Below are 17984 nucleotides of genomic sequence, written 5' to 3'. Positions count from 1 at the left end.
TGAGACCCAGAGACACCATATAAGCCTGAGGAAGCAAAAGGGGCAACAAAGTCTGAAGGGATGACATTCAAAAGGAGGGCACCTTCAGAACAGTGTTTAGATGAGAGAGCGCTAAACTGGTCTCCAGGTAACCTCTTTCCTGGGCACTAGAAACATCCTGGAGTAAACCTCCCTCCCCCTTTGAGACACAGGCACCTCTTGAATAGTAACCTGAGTCAGAAGATCTCAAAGTACCCCTGGAAAGGAGGACAGCTGTTTCTAAGGGGGCTGAGGAATTCCCATAAAAGGAGGTAGAGATTTCCAGACCAAGAAATACCCCTGGCGGATAATGGATAGAACTCAGGAATCCTGAATAATCTTTAGCCAAACAAGAAGAGAGACATATCGGTGAAGAGAGAGAGGAAAGTGGCTGGGAAGAATAGGACAGTCAGACAGCACCTGGTTTATCAGGACAAGAAGAAGAAGACTTCTGAGGTACAGAAGTCCAAGTAGCCTTTGCAATAGGACTGCTTGCCACCCTTTTTACCCTTAGGAGGAGGACAAAATTGCCTGCAAACAAAAGATTTATTAAGGTAGTTTCTCTGAAATTTAGGCACAGCAGAAACACACACACATTTAAGTTCCTGTAAAGCCTTGTCCATATCCTGAAGGGACTTAAATCAGCAGCACCCTTGCTAAGCAAGTGTTTATTATCTAGAGGGGCATCCATCAACTTAGCCTTAATATCATCAGGCAAAGGCTGAAGCTGAAGCCATGAATACCTCCTCATCACTGACCCAAAAGCAGCAGACCTAGAAGCATCATCTGCTGCATCATTACTACACTTAATGGAATGATGAGCCATCTAGGAGGGCGTCCCTAAAAGGGAAAAGGCATAAGTTTTACCTTCAGAGTCTGGAAGATCAGAAATCACATGACAGGCCTGGGAAAGCAGAGCCAACAAGTACCTGGACATATAGGTCTGATAAATAATATCCCTAAAAGCCAAGGTAGCAGAGGTATAGACCTTCTTGTCTAGCCTGTCCATAGCTCTGTTATCTATCAGAAGGCAGTAACATAGGAGAAGGAAGCAAGTGAGATGGCTTGTCAGAAGCTACTGACACCACTTAGGGATCAGCAGAAGGACACTTTTACAAGAACTTACAGTCCTCAGGCACCCTATAGAACCTATCAGGTTTCTTTGGAGCAGGGGGCTGAAAGTCAGCAGTCTTACAGACATTAGAAAAGGTATGCAACAAAGCAGCCAAAACAGGAGGGACAGCAGAAGGTCTGGAAGAATCCACCTGCAGAAGCTCATAACCTTTTTGTACCTCAGAAACTTGAGTGCAATCCCATTTAAAGAACTCCATCAACCTAGAGATAGCGTTCCCCAAAATAAATCTCTTCAAAGAGAGTATCAGGACTGGTAGATTCCTCTTCCTCTGATCCATAGTCCAAAGGAGAGGGATTCTAGGATGACTAAGCAAGGGACTCCTCATCTGCATTTTCCTCCTCCTCAGAATCCTGTTCTCTGGGTCTCTTAATGGGGGTAGAGGACTGGGGGGTGGGGGCTGGAATAGAAACTTCCTGAGTTTTAAAGCCATCAAAGCACTAAACAATCCCTGAGTGAAGGGCTGTCATTCACTCTGTGGATCCTTAGGAGCAGCAGAAATACATTTAGTCTTCTACATTTTCGTCCATCTTAAAAAATTTGGAAGGCTCTGACCCCAGACAGCATTCAATAATTATAGTAGGGACTACTTCTTAGATTAAAATTTGGGGAACACCAGTAGACCCCTCAGAAATAATCAGCTGCAGTTCCCACTGAACAGACGAAACGGACATCTGCAAAGCCTCATCAGACATGCTTAAGGTCGGATCCTCACCTGCCTCCAACCCGGTTGCAGCAGAAGAATCAAATGATGAAGCCAGGTGAACCTCTGAGCTATCATTTGCTTCAGTAGGGACATCCAGTGGAGGCTAAACAGCAGAAGATTCCAGCCTAGGTTTCTTGGCCACCTACGTCCCAGATGGCTGCCCCTCAAAGTTGATAGTTCCCAGCATTGTGTCATTAGCCACAAGCTGAATTCTCAAAATGAAGCACCAAAGAAGACAGTCTACTAAAAAGGGTTTGGGGAACAAAGGCCTAAGAATAAAATAAAACATATAGTCATTTGAAGCACCAATGCAAAACAGATACTGCTCATGATGGTCTTTATGGGGAATCTGTGTCCCACACTGGCACTTACCTTCTTGGATGACATGAAAGCCCACAAGCAACAATATAGCAAAACAAAGATAAGACAACAAAACCCCAGTGGGGCACTTATCTGTAACAGCTTGGTGAATCAGGGTCTATATTATTACGTCAAGTGGCTATTTGGGAAATAGCCATTCTTCAAACACCTATTTAGTGAAGCCACTCTTCACTGAACAGCAAATTTTAACTAGGGCAGACCAGCAGCTGGCCACCATCTGGAATTTGCCCTTTTCCTCACTGTAGTGCGATCCTGAAGTTGGTATATTTAGTTAGGGGGGTATTGGGGGTGCAGCCCCTCACCTTGTCAGGATTATTTTTTTTTTGGGGGGGGTCCTTGGTTGGCCAACTGCTTGTTTGCCCTACTTAAAATCTGCATTTGATGAAGAGCAGCTTCGCAAAACAGGTGTCCAACGAATGGCTATTCGCTAAAGAACCATTTGAAGAAGTGGTATAGACCCAGTGAATCGGCAATGGAATGGGCATTCAGACAGACTATCAAAAGATGAAGTTCAGATTGGCGGCAAAGAAGTTCTGAGGATGGTACATCTGGACATCACCTTTATGTCCTATACTAACTGAGGAGCACAAGTGTGATCTACGATGACCTTAAAGCAACCTAAAGGCTTTTGTATACTGACCAGGGATCTACTTTTAAATTTTGAAATACCATAATGCCGAATTGCAAAATTCTGACACCAGAAACTTAAAAGTTCACAAAATTGAAAGTTGAAAACATCAAGACTGACTTTACCAAAGTTTACAATATCAAATGTGAAGCTGTGCGGAATGGTAAATTTGCCCATTTACTAAATGCAGTGCAGTCTTGGAGTTGATATATTTGATTTGCATGGGGAGCATAGCTCCCCTGCAAAAACAAAGTAAAACAACTTGTTTGGAGTAAGTTTTTAAATTGCTAATGTATTTATATGGACAGTAGATATATAGCTACAGCAGCAGTGTTTTTACTTCTATGTTACATGTTAGAGTTTTATGAAAAGCACTTACTTTTGTTTTTAGTTGATTCAATTCCATGGCGGTTTACTGCAGCTCGTTGTACGTAATATGCAACATGTTGGTTATGTTAGTTTTCAGAATATTTAAAAGGGACAGAAGGTTTTGTCCGGCAAAGTAAATATCGTTGTTTTAAGGTTTCATTGTTTTGTAGTTTCAAGTTTCTCATCTCAAGATTTTGCAATTCAGCAAAGTGGTATTTTGAGATTTGAAAGTAAATACCTGGCAGGACATTGATCCACCCTTGGCAGGGGATCTCTGTTGTAAAGAATACTGCAAGTGTGAAATGGAAGGACATCTTATTGGACCATGATGTGGAACACTACTGGAGTACAAAGCAAGAAAAAGATTTTTAAACTTCTTAGAAAGCTAGCAACAGAACCATCTACAAAGAAGCCAGAATGGAACTGGTGCAGTGATTCCACAAGATGATAAACAAGTTACTTGAGAGTCTAAAGTGTTTATTGACTGAACAAAAATATGCTCAAATGGAAAAGGAAGATTTTCTTGCAAAAGAACTCTAACTAGATAACTCCACAGTTACCAAGGAGCAAGAAAAAGCTTACAAAGTTTTAGCAATATACTAATAATAATCCTTTGATGCAGATGTTTCAAGGAGTGGCTAAGAGTTGTTTGAAAAGAAATTTGAAAAAAATGTCTGTCGTTCCTTCCAGCAATCAGAGGGGAGATTAGTTCAATACAAGGCTTGATGTTCAAGACTGACAGATTAGCACTGCCTAATCTGCTAAGGAAGGAAATCGTGGGTAAGAAATCTGCTACAAGGAAAGGCAACAGCCATAATTTTCAATTAGGTAAGAGACTGGCTTCATACAAAACTTAATGCTTAAGGCTGATAAATGTACGCTGTCTAATTAGTTAAGGAAGGAAATAACTGGCCAGTTGGTCTCACTAAGAACTGTGAGTATGGAGAAATAGCATGTGCTGTCTTACAATATACAAAGAAGCTCAGAATTTCACTCGGTCTCACTAAGAACTGTGAGTATGGAGAAATAGCATGTGCTGTCTTACAATATACAAAGAAGCTCAGAATTTCACTCAGTGCAATGTCTGCCACAACAATACCAATGGAAAAGATAATTAAGTTTTAGAAAAGACCATGCAGTAAAGTTGAAATAGATTTTTTTGAATATCAAGACTGTGCATTATTTGTTCTGTCTTTATTATTTAATTTCCCAATGTCACGAAGTTAGCAGATACTATAAGTTAATGGGCACATACAGCATTAACATCTCTATTTCCAAGGCACAAACTTCAAGTATGACAGTGGTCCACAGATTTCAAGAGAGATTTTTAGAACAATGGGACTTTCAGAATCTTGCATCTACTTCCAACTATCCATAGTCTAAAGGTCATATTGTGGTGATTAACAGACTTCAAAAATCCACAAAGAAATTACACAATATTAACGATAAATGTCATGTGGAATCACACTTAGGTTTATTAAAATACTGAAATACTCTGAAGCCGCGGTGGTGTAGCGGTTAGCATTGTCTCATCACAGCAAGAGCTTCTCCCGTTTGATTCTCGGCTGGAGCTCCTTCTGTGTGGAGTCTGCATGTCTTCCCTGCGGTCGAGTGACATTTAAAGACATGCAGGTAGGTGCGTGAATGGGTGGGGCCTTCTTTGAAGGTTGGGCTGGCAACTTGGTACCATAAAAAAATCCACTGCCAATCATTAGCGGACCATAGTTCCGCGGTGGTGACCCCTAACCAGGAAAGCCAAAAGGCATTAGTTTAGAATACTGAAATAATCTAGTGCAAGGTATAAATTTATCACAATCTCAATTAATGAGGAGTCATACTTTAAAAAGTACAATTCCTACAGCTGTATCTTTATGAACACCTGACAATTAAATTCAAGTACAACAGATGCTGAAAGATAAACAATCTAAAAAGGGTTTTACTACGACTAGCGTGACCTCATTAAAAGAGTGGGATATAATTTGAATACAGCAATGTTAAACAGTTAAGCAAGGGGTTGGGTTAACTTTGAAGCAATCTAAACAACCAAGATTGTCTGTTGCTTCTACTGTGGATGAAAAACTAATCAGAAATGAGCGAGATCTGTTCAGAATGCACCATCTAACAGTGATTTTGCCAAATACACAGACTGTGTTTGAATCCCGTAAGCAAGGAAGCTTGCCTGCAGGATTCAGAGAAGTATCCAGAGAGATATAGGTTCATAGGATGATACTAGGCTATTGGCCTGGAGGCCCTTATAAGCCTAGTCAAGTGTTTTTCCCATGTTCCCTCAAAGTCAGAACCTGTTTCCCCTGTCCAGCAGGGACACAGGTGGGGTTCCCAGGGGTTTATTTTTAGTTTCCCATCCAGTCGTCCAGGTTCCTCTTAAAGAGGGCTAGAGAGGTATTCTGCTTGACATGGAAAGGGAGTCTATTCCACAGACAGGGGAGTCTTTGGGACACAAATCTATCCCACCAACAAGTTCTATTAATGTCACAGACCAGGTTAAGGCCTTGCGTGCGGGTTGCATGAGTGGAGTTTGTCTTACGGATATGCAGCAACTCCATCACGGCTGGGTGTGAAATGGCCTTGTATGCCAGACACAGGTCACCTCTGAGCAGTCTGTATGAGACTGATTACAGGGACAGGGCTTTTAGCCTATCTATATAGGATAGGTGTTTGAGACCCTGGATTTTCCAAAAGAGGTTTCATAGAATGTATTTGTACAAGTGGTTGAGAAGGTGAATTGAGTTTAACAAGACTCAGAAAACCCAGAACAACTGCTGAAAGTCTTTTCAGCGATCGAGTTCTTAAAGTATCAGCATCAATACTGCAGACTATAAACTTCTCTAGATGTTAAAGATTTAAACAAGCACTCAGAAAGCCAGTTAGATATTTACAGTCAGGCAACTCAAGAACTGAATTGCCCAGAATGATCTGGCAATCGTGTAGTTGTCTTCTATTGTACCAATACAGTGCTTTAGATTTGTATCTATGAAAATAACTGCCATATTAGGCATTAAGAGATCTGAGCCACGTGGTATCTGAAAAAAGTGTGTGTGTGAGGGCATGTGTGTGCATCTGTGTATGTGCATGTGTTGATTCACTTATGTTTTGAAGTATGCAGCTGCTTCAAAAGATGGGAAACTCTTTTGCTTACGAAAAGAGGATCCAACATATTTGTGAATGTTTTTAAACATATTGACACTTTTATTCTCAATCAGAGTTGAGTACGTGCATCATGCGGTCTTGGTTTCTTAACCCACAGCATTTTTGTATACTTCCAGTTCACACCCACAGCTTCTTTTGACATACAGAACTTTTTTGGGGACAGGTTTCTTTAACCAAGTGGACTTGTCAGCTAATAATAGCGCTTTACTTTCTAATAGTAACTATTAACAAAACGACACTACGATTGTTAATGTAGGATGTACTGCAGTAGAGCAATTATTCATATTTATGTTCATATTTTCATAGCCGAGGGCCCTACATGCTATTCAGGGGTATGTTGCAAAATGCCATGGTAGGACACAGGAGAATTCACTGCCAATGTTCATTTTATATCACATTATACTTGAGATATTGCTAACTGTTTGGTAGTAATTCTGAAAATAGACATTTCCATATGTACTTAATACTTCAGCAACCAACTGGCTTACAAACAGCTGCAAGACATCAAGTAAAACCTTAGGTGTTCTTGAAGATAACTGCTTTGGATACCTGCACTCTAGGTTGCACATCTTTAGAGATACTCAGTGTTATTTATATTGCTAATTACACAATTAAGCACATGTTTTCACATTTCTGTAAATATGTCAATAAACATGCACTCATACAGGAATTTCTTGTGCCATGTGAAATCTTGTGTCTAACATAAATTTTCTAACAATACATTTATAGGTTGTACATTTTCCAAGATATGACGAATTGTGAAAGTTTAACAAAAATATAATTTGCGGTTTGTGTGCATATGTTATAGTATTTATGGAAAGACTACAAATACTTTTTACCGATAACATTGCTATTTGCACAGTTTTAATAGCCATAATTATTCACAAAATATTTACATTTGTTTATCTTATGCTTTTAAAGTTTATTTTACAGAAAATCTGGAATGCAAGATAGTGTATGTTGCTGGAGGTGTGACATTGCACATCACACAGGTGTTAATGAGTCAAACACCACTGAGCAGTCTGGATGTAAAAGCTAACAGCACATAACTTCATATCTTACCTTGTTGTTCATACTTAATTTGAACACTAAATGTTACAGATACAAACCCTGCAATGTGCCAAGTAGAAGCAATATGAAAGCTCATTTATACTATGGGCCCCTTTTAAGGCCGAGTAAGGGAAGGCATAATAATTCAAGATAAGCTTGATGGTGTGCTACAATTTCCAGAAATATCGCTATATCTTTTGGCCTCAAACCCACTCCTCTACATATGTTTGCATTGTAGTTATTAACTAGTTATGGGATCCCTTGACAGCTGCATGAGCTTCTTCTGCTTGCAGAAGTGATGAGGAACAGAGGAAATGGCATGCCACTATATATCTGAGTGGCTGAAGTTTTGGCAAGACAAAATTAAGGTCCATTATCTTTTTTCTTCTCTATTAAAAGGCCATCAGTGTTTTGCCTCATCCCCCTCAAGGGAGTGAGGTTTTGGCTACTGGCCCCTCTACATAAGCTTCCTGGAGGCACTGGAACTCGAGGATCATATTAGACTACATGGATGGGGTAGGAAGACACTGATCAGGAGGTTAATCAATTTACCATTGGTCAAGGGTCATTCTGCTTTGGAGCCAGGGGATTCAATGTTTTACAGAGAGACTATGTCACATATTAATGCCCCATGACAAACGTGCATGTAGGGAGCTGCCTGAACTCTCACTTGCCCATTTTGTATATCTGTGTTCAGTTATCCGCAGGAGCTGAGCTGCACTGCTGTTCTAACACCAGACCAAAGGATACTTTAAGAGATATCAAACATCTTTGGCCGCCCTCTTTTTGGAAGCAGGTGGGTAGTATAAGAAGTAGTAAGGTAGCGTTTTTTCATGTAATGTGCTGTGAATGACGCGCTCTCAATCTTTGTCTTCTGTATGGTTAAGGCTGAGCATTTGAAGGATTCTACATTCTTCTTTTTACAGTCTACATAGAGTAACACTGATGTTTTCAACTGCATCTAATCAAGGTTGGAGGCATCACCCTGACAAAAGCAGTGAATGGAGATATATTTTTGTCACTTGCCCCCAGCCAAAATCTTTTCTGGAAGAGGAGGAGAGACCATTTGATCAATTTGAGGCTCTGAATCTGAGTTAAGACTGTTTTAAGATACTGGGGATAGCCTTACTTCAGTTAATACCAATTTCACAAGCTCACTGTTGAGGGGCACCTCAGCATTCATTCAGCAGTCTATAACAAAAAGTTAGGAACCAATGGATACCTTGGTGGGACATACAAATTTGCTGTCATTTAATGCAAAGGTTTTATATTTTGAGGATTACTCGAAAATACACAGGGACAATGGACCTGGCATACTCTGGAGAAAACTGGTGAACTATGTTGATAAAAATCAGGAGTTGTAAAGACAATGCATACACATCTGTCTCTTCAGCTTACTGGACTGAAAATGTGAAGTGATGACAATAAACCCAAGGATCTACTTTGATACATCATAAACAACTGGACCATTGCTAATTGTACAAACATATTGTCACTGCCCTGCCTTTGATATGTCAGACAACTGGACCACTGCTAACTGCACAAACACACCGTCCCACTGCCCTGCCTTTGATATGTCACAGACAAAGTAGATGTTAGAGTGTATTCACTGTTGCAGTCATCACATTTGGGTTATCCCTGCCAGGGTAGCCCTCAGCCAGCCCGAATACCAGAGGCTTAGTATTTTTGCATCAGCTGCTGTCACTTCAGGACTGACGTCAGGTCGCCATTACATCACTTTTTCTTGCCCTGTCAGGAGCCCCCAAGTGGGAGCCAGGATATGGTGGAAGAACCCCACCAATAGAAAGTAAATACCAAAAAGTTATTTTTAAGGAGAGAGAGACAGAGAGAAAGAGACAAAGAGAGGGGTGGAGGGAAGGAAACCAGGACTGCAACAGTGAATACACTCAAACATCTACATTTATGGTAAGTGTACACAAATGTACTATGTTCTTTGTGTTTCACTGTTGCAGTCATCACATGTGGGTCGATCCCCAAAGCTGAGGAAAAGGGTGGAGGCAGTCAAGGAGACTAGGGGCTGGCTAGGATGCCCTGCAAGACTGCAGTGGCAAAGCCTGCCCTGGATTTGGAGAAGATAGTCAGGTGGTAATGCTTGGTGAAAGTGTGAACAGATGTCCAGGTGGCAGCCTCCAGGATGTCCCTGGTGGGGTCTCCTCTGAGGAAAGCTGCAGAGGTGGAGGCTGCTCTGGTAGAGTGAGTCCTGACCCCCTTAGGGGGATATTTTCCATGTTGCTTGTAACAGGAATGGATGCAGTGTGCTATCCATTTGGAAATGGTTTGTTTGGAGATGGCTTTGCCCTCTGCCCTTGCAGCAAAGCTGACCAGTAATGGATTAGTCCTTCTGAATGATTTAGTCCTGTCTAGATAGGATCTGAGCTGTCTGTGCACATCTAGAGAGTGCAGGATCCTTTCCCCTCTGTTTTGTGGGTTAGGGAAAAAGGTGGGCAAATGAATGGATTGAGAGCCACACTGGACACCACTTTGGGCATGAAGGATGGGTTAGTCCTGAGGGACACCCTGTCAGCATGGAAGATGATGAAGGGCTCTACAGCCATGAGTGCTTGTAGCTCAGAGACTCTTCTGGCTGAAGTGATGGCCAGTAGAAAAGAGCTCTTCCAGCAGAGAAACTTTAACTCTGCTGAATATGCTGGTTCAAAGGGGGGCAAGGTGAGCCTTTCCAACATAAAGTTTAGGTCCCAAGCTGGGGTAGGTGCTCTTCTGGGTGGCCTCAAGTTGCTAGCCCTCCTAGGGACTGTTTGATCACAGGGTGTGAGAAAAGGGGGGTGCGCAGTGTGGAAATGAGCAGAGATAGAGGCATGAATTTTAATAGAGGAAAAGGAGAGACCACTGTGTAGCAGGTCGGGTCTACTTTATTTAACCAAAAGCTATATTCCAGCGAATGCAAATCCATCGACACAAATGTATCGAACCGCAAAATAAGCGAACTCACAAAACCGCAAAATTCGAAATGTGGAAGTGTTTTTGTTAGCCAGTCTGAGCTACAGATCTGTAAGTTAAGTGTGCGATAGTTATGGACATTAGGGTACGGGTTAAGGTAAGTGCATAGATAGGTAATGTATTTAACGTTTAGTGTAGGATTTGAGGTAGGGGTTTGGTTAGTGTATGTATGTGGTTTATTTATTTTGTTTGGGTATAGCTCTGTGCAGGAAGTGTGTGGTAATTATGGACCTTAGGGTTAGGGAGGGGTTAAGGAGAGTGCATAGATAATGGTGTATGTGGGGTTTAGTGTAGGGTTAGAAGCAGGGTTTTGGTTGGTGTACATTTGTGGTTTATTTATTTTGTTTGGGTGGGTAGTGTGTTTCGGGCGGTGGGGTTGGCCAAGTATGACAAATTGGTATTTTGAGTTTCACGGTTTTGTAAGTTCGCTCATTTCGCGGTTCGATGTATATGTGTCGATGGATTTGCATTCGCTGGAAACAGCTTTCAGTTAATTAAAGTAGACCCAGCATGTCAACTAGGTAATCCAGGATGAGAGGTAGGGAGGGCTGCGCCATATCGGCTCCCTTAGCCTGAATCCAGGTGCAGAACCTTTTCTATTTGTCAGCATAGACTCTCTAGTGCTAGGGCATCTAGCCTCACATGTAACATCTAGAACCTGTTTACTGAGCTTGGCAGATTGATCAGTGGTCAGGGAATAAGCCAGGATGCCAAATTGAGGGCCTGCAACTGGGGATGCTCGAATTCTCCTTCCCTCTGGGTCAGGAGGGGTGGGGTCTGAGGGAGATGCCACTGTGGCAGTGGGGACAGGCTGCACAGCAGTGGGTACCAGTGCTGGTGAGGCCAGTCTGGAGCAATCAGAATTGTCCTTGGTTTTTACTCCCTTATTTTGAGCAGTACCCTGGTGATGATAGGTAGTGGGGGATATGCATAGACTGAGAGATTGACCCAGGGGAAGGATAGGGCATCCACTTTCCAAGCCATACAGTGATGCTTCCTGGTGCAGAACTTGCTGAGCTGATGGTTGGTGTGGGAGGCAAAGAGGTCGACCTTCGGGGTGCCCCATTTCTGAGTTATTAGGGTGAAGGTTCTTTGGTGTAGCTGCCACTCGTGGGTCCAGAAGATTTCTGCTTAAGTGGTCTGCCAGAGAGTTTAAGAGAGCCTGGCAGGAATTGTGCTAACAGGTGGAGTTGGATGGCAGAGGCTGTGTGCCAAAGGGTCATGGCCAGCCTGCAAAGAGCGTAGGAGTGAGTCCCTCCCTGCTTGTTGATATACCACATCACAGTGGTGTTGTCTGTTTTGATCAGGAAAGCCTCTAGAGAGAAGGGGCCTGAAAGCTGTCAATGCATGGTGGACAGCTAACATCTCTTTCTGGTTGAAGTGCAGATGGATTTGCTGTGGGTTCCATTGGCCCTGTATGCACCTGCCGTCCAGGTGTGCACCCCAGGCATACTCTGATGCATCTGTGGTGAGAAAGGTAGTCCCTTGTTGTGGGAGCATGCTGCTGACTACCAAAGAAAATCTTTCCTTGGGCAAGGTATCATTGGTATAAGCGTTTCCAGGTCTTGAGAGTGTTGACACCAAATGCTTTTTAGGTAACATTGAAGTTTCTCAAATGCAGTCTGGCATACAGAATGAGTAGAATGCAAGATGCCATGAACCCCAGAGCTTGCTGGATTTTCCTTACAAATAACTGGGGTATGGTGGCTAGTTGAGAGAAGTAGGCTGTCAGGAAAGTTTACTTTTTTGGTATAAGGAATTCCATCTGGGATGCAGTGTCCAGGCTTGCTCCCAGGAATAAAATCCTTTGGTTGGGTAATAGTTTGGATTTCTTTTCATTGATAGTGTACCCTAGAGAGGTCAGTAGGGACTTTACAAAGGTCAGGTGCTTGAGCAGCTTTTCATGACTGCCTGCCTGAATAAGGCAGCCTAAGTATGGGTAAATATGGATATTCCTTTGTCTGCAAAAGACAATGGTGGGAGCCAGACATTTTGTGAAAACTCTGGGAGCAGTAGATAAGCCAAAAGGAAGTGCAGAGATTCTGCGCTGAAACGTTCATAGGTAGGTAGTAGGCCATCGGCCCAAGGGCCTAAGTAAGCCTAGCCAGCAAGGTTCCCTGGCTTACGCCACCCAAGAAAGTTAATTTCCCGTGCCCCTGTCGAAAAAATGGTAGACATGAAAAAAGTCATTGGCTTGTGTTGAGAATCGGTAGTGTGAAGTACTTCCTTGGAAGCTGGTGCCTGCTCAGTGGCTCTGGACCCATCCAAGGTAGAGACAACCGCAGTAGCCTTAGTCGAAGAAGAGTTTTGCGGCAAAAGGGTCTCTGTAACAGCCTGCGAATCCACAGAAGTGGGCATAGAGGGCTGCAAAAGCGCCTCACTGAGGACCGGAGAACTGACGACTAGCTTAACGGAAGCGTCGTCAGTAGGTCTGAACCTGTGTGGTCTATCTCTGTCTTTATCCTTACGTTTTTTCAGAAGATCTGCTGCCAGATGACTTACTGAAGCCATATCAGAATTCGAGGACTGTAAGTGAAAATATCTAGTTACAATAAGAGCCCGACGACGTATCGTTCTGGTGTTAAAGTACAAAAGCGACAGGGAGGGATGTCGTGGTCTGGTTCTAAGCAAGTGACGCAGTAAGAATAAAAGTCTCAGTGTATTTGCTTTCCACAGGCGAGATGGTTGTTAACTTTTTCTGACATCAGTTAAAGCAAGAAAAAAGGATACCCAACCGGGTACTTGGCTTTAGAAGACTTCAGCTTCAGTTCGGAAGATGAAACTCAGGTAGTGGCCGACCAGCACTCGTGCGAACTGCTTCTGCTTCGGGCTCCTCGGCAAGAAAGACTGATGTAATGGCATCGGCTGCCTTACTTTATACTACTGACGACCTGATGTCAGTCCTGAAGCGAAAGCAACAGAAACAGAAATACTAAACCTCTGGTATTTGGGCTGGCTGAGGGCTACACTGGGAGGGATAACCCAAATGTGATGACCGCAACAGTGAAACACGAACATGTGGAACACTGATAACTGCATCAACACACTGTCCCACTGCCCTGCCTTTGATATGTCACAGACAACTAGACCACTACTAACTGCATAAACACATTGTTCCACTGCCCTGCCTTTGATATATCACACACAATTGGACCACTTCTAACTGCATAAAACACATTACCCCATTGTCCTGCTTAAGGATGCAAAATTGTGGAAACTATTACCTCCCATAAAACTGTTTTTGCAAGGGGGCTATGACATCCCCCAACACTGCTGTTTCACCCCAAACTACTAAAAATACTAATTTCAATGTTATGCTATCCATAGTAGAGAAAGAGTACAATTTATTCCTTCTACTCCAAGATTGTGCAATCCTGGAGTTAGTATACTTGGCAATTTGCAGTGCACATAAAATCCCACACTAGAAGGGTATTCTGTTTATCATATGAAGTCAGTCTGCAGATTGGTAAAACAACGTGCAGCTAGTAGCAGTACAATCAATTGGTAATATATCAAATTAAACGTACTAGTGTGGTTCTGTATCCCCCAACTCTCCAGTTTCTATTTTATTGTTTTTCACTGCTTCTTCCTTTCCCGTATGGTTTACTTTGACTTAAAAAAGGAAATATTTTGTAAAGCAATAAACTGGACATAAAAGTGAGCACAATCCAAAGGTAATACAGCACATGCAATGTGCAAATGCTTCTGACCAGTACTTCCAAAAGAAGAGGATCAGAGGCACAGCATTCAACACACACACACACACACACACACACACACACACACACACACACACAGATTAGTGGATTATTTATCAATCTTTGAATATAAATAGGCATTCTAAACAGCATCTAGACCAAAATCAGGATCTGATGACATTTGCTCATGAATTTCAAAGAAAATAAGCTTATAACTAAATTATACAACTTACTTCACTTTCAAAGCAATGATGGAAGAACCACACAAAAATTTTAGACTGCACAAAACACAAACTTCCTCTTCAGAAAAGCAGAAGGCAGACAAGAAACTAAAAATCTAGCGAATAACATGAGAAAATCTATGACTAGCTGAATGCAGAGAAACACAAGACCAAAAGCAATAGGGATTTACAACAAAAATCTAATTTTAGAAGGATCTATTGAATTTTTTTTTGTTAGGGTCATGGAAATAATAATCATGTACCACACGGCACTGTGAATTGGCAAAACTGAAGTTTAGCAAGGCTTATGAAGTACCGTGGGATAAAAAATGAACACAGTTGGCAGCACATACAGTATATTAAAATCTAAACTATACAGAGAAGATTAGCAAGGCCCCTGCGCAAGGATGACACACAAATTCAAGATTTGTTCTATATTTTAGTCTGACAGTACACAGGATTAAGGCTCTGAGCTGTTAACAACCTACTTCATGTGGCACAGGGATTGATTCCCTCGGCCTTCATTTGCTTATTGTGTGAACTTGAGTAAGTCACTCACTCTGACATTACTTTGGGGCAACTAGGAAATCGGGCTATTCTCTGCAATGATCCCCTGGACAGCATACCTAGTAACTACCTATGAACATATAAACAGCTACAGGCCTTACATCCACCCACTTCTAAAGTACATAAAGCACTGGCAGGACAACAAAACACTGAATGTAGTAACACCAACTGTGCATACTATGAAAGACTAAGAAATGCTACTGCATTCTACAGTCCTAGGTTTTAGCTTTTTTAATAGCCAGAATACGCAAAACCGCAAAATGGCTAGAAGGAAACAGCACATCTTTGCAAATAATACATCTGCGTAGCAAAACCGCAAAATGACTAGAAGGAAACAGAACATCTGTGCATTTTTTTATGGAAGCCAAAAAGAAATGAAAACTTTACTGACAAAGTCAGAGGAAACATATGGCAACTTAAATGCAAATACAATACAATGCAAAGTAAAGTGCAAAACACAGGTGCTTGAAAGGAAATCAGCAATGTGTATACAGCACCATTTAACAGGAAGCAAAAATGACAGCACATAAAATGAGTAACTTGAGGAAGTTATAAAAAAAAGCAAGCAGTTCTGCAGCAGTAGTATGGAAGAAGAGACGATACGGCTTTAGGGTTATAGCACTAATCAAACCAGAGAGTTTATTCACTTTATTAAGCACACTGTAGAAAAAGAGAAGGAACCTTAAGTCCAAGAACACAGCAACATTTTTTCTTCCTCCACTATGCAGTAATCTCAGAGCTGATGATTAAAATAAAATTAGCAAGTATAATGTGTATACTGAGGGACAACTTTCAGTGCGATTTGGTGATGCAATGCAATCTGGTGAAGCATGAACTTCCAAACGGTCTTTAATCCAAGTTGGAGGGGTGTTGGGAATATATTCCCTCAAAAAGTGTCAACGTATTATTTATCACCTCTGTGCAAATAGTGGGAAAGCACCAATATTACCCAAATGGGTAAACCCAGTGCCCAGTACCACCTTTATTATTAGAGCACTGAGTTCTAAAAAAAAGAAAAGAAACAGTGCAGAAAAAAGAGGCAATCCACCAACAGAGTTGAGCAACTGTGAAACATTTTTTTTAAGACAGGCTACAAGCACTAAATATAAATACACTTGGTAACTATGGAAATATAAAAAAAAGGACTTCAAACTGGAAATTAACAAGATATCTAAAACTATAGAGGACAGTGCTTCAGTGTGCAAGGAAAGAGTAAAACAATATAAGACTGTAGCTGCAAGTGAATACCAAACAAGACCTCTGTAGTACTGTTTCACAAGAAGGATGAATTAAAATAACCTGGCTAAAGAGGTGGAGGAAGGAGAGCAGCTTGGATGAAGATACAAAAACAGATGCAAGGACAAATTATTGAAAAGAGGAACACAGTTACTTATCAGGACAACATAAAGAAGTTAACAAAACTCAAACAAAAGCAGCCCTGAAACGTACAGGCAGGAATAGAAGTACAGTCAAAGAAATGATTCAATACATTGTGAAATATATGAAGCACTGGAGGAACAACACATTAGTAGAAGAAGTAAGGCTGAAAGTCCTACAGATCGGATAGAAATGCTAAATAATTCTCGCACAAATGGTTTACTACTTACTTGCTCCAAGTAACTTGTTCCATTTCCTTCCTTTGCAAATGTTACAGGTGCAGCTGTACAGATGTGCACACACACTTATGATATCTATTAAGTTTATAATCACAATGTCGAAGTGGATTCGGTCAAATCCACTTCAACAAAGTCTGGTGGGCAAACGGTGACAATGTTGAACCTGACATTGCCAAAGTACAAATCTCACCCCTATCTTGACCCATGTTAACACTTGTCTGGAGATAAAATTCGAAATGTATTTCGACAATGTCGGAATTCGACATTGTCACTTTCAGGGACGTGGGTCGATGATATCATTCAACTGAGTCCGCTTCGACATTGCCATAATAAACCCATCTATTATACTTTCCCTACAAAAGTGCATATATGTTTTTTTTTATATGCTGCTACTGTTTTTTTTTTTCCCCAAGATGTGATGTATCTTTATATTGTATTTAGAACTCGACTATCTTCCTTTTTTTGCATTAACAATGTTCATATGTCTGTTATGTACCTGGAGCTTTTCTCCCCGGGCCTCCGCTGAAAATGGACATGTATCCAGTCGGACTCTCCCGGTTAACAAATGTAAAATAAAATAAAATAAAATATAATATAATAAAATAAATAAATATATATATATATATATATATATATATACACATACACACACACACACATCTATATATATATATATATATATATATATATATATATATATATATATATATATATATATATACACACACACACACACATTGTATATATATATATATATATATATATATATATATATATACACACACACACACACATATATATATATATATATATATATATATATATAGTGTGTGTGTGTGTGTGTGTGTGTGTGTGTGTGTGTATGTACCATCATCATCTTCTTTCGGCTGTTCCCGTTAGGGGTCACCACAGTGGATCATCTGTTGCCATTTCTATCTGTCCTATGCATCTTGCTCTGTCACATCAACCACCTGCATGCCTCTCTCACCACATCCATAAACCTTATCTTAGGCCTTCCTCTTTTCCTGTTACCTGGTAGCTTCATCCTTAGCATCTTTTTTCCCCAATATACTCAGCATCCCTCCTCAGCACATGTCCAAACCAACATAATCTTGCCTCTCTGGCTCTGGCTCCAAACCTTCCAACCTAGGCTGACCCTCTAATATACTTATATATAGAGATATATAGATATATATATATAGATATATATATATATATATATATATATATATATATATATATATATATATATATATATATATATATATATATACACACACACACACACACACACACACACACATACATATTTATATATATATATATATATATATATATACAAAGATTGAGAGAAATTAGAGGAAAGCAACATACTTCCACAAGAAGAAGCTTCAAATAAAACTTGTGTGTTCATTAATACAACAGATGAATGAAAAACACTTCATGCAGTT

At 40.9% G+C, this 17984-nt stretch overlaps 1 protein-coding gene and 1 non-coding gene across 2 annotated transcripts in view; one reads left to right on the top strand and one right to left on the bottom strand.

Moving 5' to 3' along the window:
* LOC122787398 (major facilitator superfamily domain-containing protein 12-like) overlaps nt 1-17984 on the bottom strand; it is a 163215-nt gene that overhangs the window by 84099 nt on the left and 61132 nt on the right. The window lies entirely within an intron of this gene.
* On the top strand, nt 14689-14792 carry LOC122788475. The gene has a single exon (XR_006362680.1). It is a non-coding gene; the product is annotated as a U6 spliceosomal RNA (small nuclear RNA).

Source organism: Protopterus annectens, chromosome 13.part0 (genome assembly GCF_019279795.1).
Source record: "Protopterus annectens isolate FY-2018-M chromosome 13.part0, PAN1.0, whole genome shotgun sequence".
NCBI lineage: Eukaryota > Metazoa > Chordata > Ceratodontiformes > Protopteridae > Protopterus > Protopterus annectens.
The sequence above is the reverse complement of the archived record's forward strand: the minus strand, read 5'-3'. Positions and strand labels throughout refer to the sequence as shown.